The following is a 5,024-nucleotide window of genomic DNA, read 5'->3' on the forward strand; positions in this document are numbered from 1 at the left end:
TGCTTGAGATCGTTGTAAGAGTTGGTCGCTAAAAGAAACATGAAGAGGAGTGTCCTGGTTTTTATCTCTCACTGAATTTCCTGTTTCCTTTCTACACAAATTTTACAGTGCTGTGTGCTGGTGGCAGGAATGTAACTTTATCTTTATGCTACTAAATACAAGAACTCTTGTCAAATTACACAATAATAATAATAATAATAATAATAATAATAATAATAATAATAATAATAATAATAATAATTTTGTCTTGATTTTTTGTAAATCAGGCCAAAAGACTTTCTTCTTGTCCAATGAATAATTGCACTTAAAATTGCACCCAAACATGGTTTAGTATTACAGAAGTTGTGCATCTGTATGAGGTGTGTCAGGGATTAGTCTAGGTGTCAGGTCTTGTATTATGACTGTATCACTGGGTTAGGTTGTGTTGTAAATCATACTCTCTCTCCCTCTCCCTCTCTCTCTTGCTCTCTCTATCTCTCTGTCTCTAATTTCAGACAACCATGGTTTTCTGAAGGGGGGAACGGTGGCTTAGTGGTTAGCACGTTCGCCTCACACCTCCAGTGTTGGGGGTTCGATTCCCGCCTCTGACTTGTGTGTGTGGAGTTTACATGTTCTCCCCGTGCCTCGGGGGTTTCCTCCGGGTACTCCGGTTTCCTCCCCCGGTCCAAAGACATGCATGGTAGGTTGATTGGCATCTCTGGAAAATTGTCCATAGTGTGTGATTGTGTGAGTGAATGAGAGTGTGTGTGCCCTGCGATGGGTTGGCACTCCGTCCAGGGTGTATCCTGCCTTGATGCCCAATGACGCCTGAGATAGGCACAGGCTCCCCGTGACCCGAGGTAGTTCGGATAAGTGGTAGAAGATGAATGAATGAATGATTTTCTGAAAGTAAGACAATGCCTAATCATACCCATCTGGTGGACTGGTGGAAAAATACATATTTCCCTTTTGATCTGAAGAGCTCTGACCTGAACCTCATTCAGTGTAACTGAACCTCAAGCTTTCTTTCAAGATATAAACACGATATGTTTGGCCTAAGCTTCTCTTATTTAAAATACGGTAAATGATAAATTTCTTTCTTTCACTTTAATTTCTTTCAAGTCAATATAAATACAAACCATAAGTTACTTCTGTTTTTGTTCATATATGTTTTTATAGAGCAACAGCTAGTTCACAGGGATTTATGTCAGACATGCTACATAATCTATGAATCTTAATAATAAAATGATGAACATGACAAATACATTGTTGTTTAACACAAATAATTTGATAATTTTTGATTTTGTGAATATTTCTGTAACAATAAACCTCAGGTTCACTGCCATGTTGTCCAGATTATGTTCCTCATATTCCTACATATTGAGTTGATAATTAAAGCAAACATGTACATATTGCTCTAAATTACTGATACATTTTTTCATTCCTTTTGATGGAAATTCACCATTTACGCTATCTTTCTGTATTTCTGCTATCTTTCTGCTATATTCTGTGCAACTGCACCATACACACCCTGTTTAACAAAAAGCTTGGTCACACTTGTTTGTTTAATCGTGTATCACGCCTACAAATGCCACAGGCTGAGGAAACGAAAGTGAACTTTTTGGTTTCCTATAAAAATTGGACTTAAGTCATTATTAACAACAAACATCTGTGGAATGTGCTGGATAAATTCTGAACCATGGAGGCCCACGACACATCTTAAAGTATCTGATGCTAATGTCTAGGTGACAAACACCACAGCACACCATTCAAGGTCTTGTGGAACAAGATTAGAAGTAGAAGACTTAAACTTTTCAAGATTAGTAGCAATTATAATACACCCACAGAAATACAAAGCTAAGGCATTTATTATAGTCTTATCTCACTTACACAAGCCCCAAGACCACAAGTATTTTATCATGAAATCACATAAAAACTGAGATAAAATCCAAAAAGAAAGAAGAAAAAGGGTACTTTTTTCCAGTTTTTTATTATTTACAGTCAGGAAATTTGAGAACATTTTAGCAGTCTGTCAGGGTGGGCCGGAAAGGAGGACTCAAATGCAGGACACAGATGTAAATAATAAACTCTTTAATACGCTTGACAAAATAATCAGGCAAGGCAGGCAAAAACTCAGGGTGAAAAACAGTCGTATAATCAGATTGTGTTTCTGAAGCCAGGGGAATTCCAGCATAATGGCACTTGTGGCCTTTTGTGGAAAACTTTTCAAGATTACTAACAATCATAATACACCCACAGAAATCACACTTACACAAGTCCCAAGACCACAAGTATTTTATCATAAAATCACATAAAATCCGAGTTAAAATCCAAAAAGAAAGGGAAAAAAGTACTTTTTTCAGTGCTTTATTAATTACAGTCTTTTTTAGACCTGAAACTTAGACAGTGTTGATTTTCTATGACAGAAAACCTGATAGTCAGGAAATTCTAAAACATTTTAGCAGTCATAGAATTGTTGTTGTTGTTCTTATTTTTGGCTATTTCCTTTTGATCTGAAGAGCTCTGACTGTAAGGGAGGCAGGGAAAAAATGATACCCAAATGCAGGATAGCGTAAAAGTAAACTGGTTTTATTAAATAAAACACACAAAACTGGAACACGGACAAGACAACCAACATGACAAAAAATGACAAACAAGACGACAAGAGACAACACCAAAGACGACAAGGATTAAATAGGCACGGCTAAATACACATGACAATTACCACAAGGAACAGGTGTGCAGAGGCGGGGAGAAAGAGACAAGGGCAGGGCAGACACGTGAACACAGAACATAAACAAACACACATGGCCAAAGTCCGGGTTGGATCCTGACAGTACCCTCGAGGCGTGGCTCCCGATGCATTAATCCCGTATCAAATCACATCTGAGGGGACCACAATCCCAGCGAGATCAAGGAGGGGAGAGCGAGGCACATGGTGAGGCAGGAGGTGGGAGCAAGGCACATGGCGAGGCAGGTGGGGGGAGCAAGGCACAGGGCGAGGCAGGTGGGGGGGAGCAAGGCACACGGCAGCACAGCCAGAGAGGGCCGAGCGAAGTCCACAGCGAGCAGAAGGGCCGAGCGATGGCCACAGCCGAGCAGAAGGGCAGAGCGACGGCCACAGACGAGTAGAAGGGCCGAGCGACGGCCACAACCGAGCAGAAGGGCAGAACGACGGCCACAGACGAGCAGAAGGGCAGAGCGATGTCCACAGCAGAGCAGAAAGGCCGAGCGACATCCACAGCCGAGAAGAATGGCAGATTGAAGTCCACAGCCAAGCAGAAGGGCACAGCGACGTCCACAGCCGAGCACAACCCCCGACACACCGTGGCCAGACTCAAGTCCAGAAAACCAGAAAATGGGGGAGGGCGGGAAAAATCGTCCACCACGGAACAAAAAATAAACAAAAATATCCCTAGGGCAAAATACAGGCCTGCAACACCCCCCGAGGACAGGAAGTGAGGCGGCGCCCTCCACGGGAAACCTGAAAGTGAAGCGACGTCCCCCACCAGAACAGGTGCAATGCAATGTCGCAGGGCACCGAAAAAAAACTATGTAAAACCGGGCTGGTGACATCCTCCGCCAGCAAGAAGTGAGGCGGCATCCTCCAAGGGAAACCAGAAGTGGAGCGACGTCCCTCACCAGAAAAAAAGCGGATCGATGTCACACAAAACCCAAAAGAAAAATAACAAAAGTCCAGTGAAAAAAAACAGGGCAAAGAGAACAGTTCAGAGAAAAAACTCCCACAGAGCCGGTCCAGGCTGAAGTTATCCTTCTGGGTCTGAGTTTGGCGGAATCCTTCTGTCAGCAAGGCGGGGATAAAAAGAGACCCAAATGCAGGATAGCGTAAAAATAAACTGGTTTTATTAAATAAAACACACAAAACTGGAACACAGACAAGACAACCAACGTGATAAAAGACGACACACAAGAAGACAAGAGACGACACCAAAGACAACAAGGATTCCTCGCCGCCATAGGCAATGCAGCACGGCTAAATACAAATGACAATTACCACAAGGAACAGGTGTGCAGAGGCAGGGAGGAAGAGACAAGGGCAGGGCAGACACGTGAACACAGAACATAAACAAACGCACATGGCCAAAGTCCGGGCTGGATCCTAATATCTGACTGCTTAAATAATAAGCAAAAGCTTCACTTTACATGTTATTTATGCTTCATAGTCAAACAGCTTTCTTATTTCTGATCATACAGTCTGAGATTACATGAATCTTACTGTTACACATATTCTGATCTGTTATAACATAAAATTCACTGACTGTACAGTTTGTATCAAATAACACTGATTATCTCACAACCTGTAAAGAACTGGGATATATTAAGTAGTAAGTGAACAGAACTGAAAAAAACTGATGTGATGGAAGCAAGAAAAATGGACAAGGATCTTAGTGACTTTGACAAGGTCCAAATTCTCATTGACAGACAACCGGATCAGAGCGCCTCCAAAACATTAGGACTTATAGGCTGTTCCCAGAATGCAGTGGTTGGTACCTACCAAAAGAGGTCAGAGGAAGGACAACTGGTGAACTAGTAAAAGGGTAATGATAGCCCAAGGCTCACTGATGTGCATGGGAAGTAAAGGCTAAATATAGATCTTAAGCCAGTCGAGCATCTTTGAAATGTGTCGGATTGACAAGACTGATCCATTGAGGCTCCACCTCGCAACTTACAGGACTTAAAGGATCTGCTGCTAACATCTTGGTGTAAATGAAAGTGAAATTACAGGAATATATAATTTTCTTTATCTTGTTATCAGATCTGGCTTTATGACAGATGTTTATTGGCATCATTTCATTTTTTTTTCCCTAAATTTTGACTTAATTTTGACTTGTGTGGTATTACTGGAATTTTTTAGTATATTTTAATAATAAATGTGTCATTAAGTACAACAATCAAGGGCTATTAAAACATGTTTATTGAAACATCACAAATGTTTAAAATTCAAAAAGTAATAGAATAAAAATTGAAGATGCTTTCAGTTCTTTATTAATTACAGACATTTTTAGACCTGGAATTTTTACAGT

Source organism: Tachysurus vachellii, chromosome 17 (assembly GCF_030014155.1).
Source record: "Tachysurus vachellii isolate PV-2020 chromosome 17, HZAU_Pvac_v1, whole genome shotgun sequence".
In the NCBI taxonomy this organism is placed as follows: Eukaryota; Metazoa; Chordata; class Actinopteri; order Siluriformes; family Bagridae; genus Tachysurus; species Tachysurus vachellii.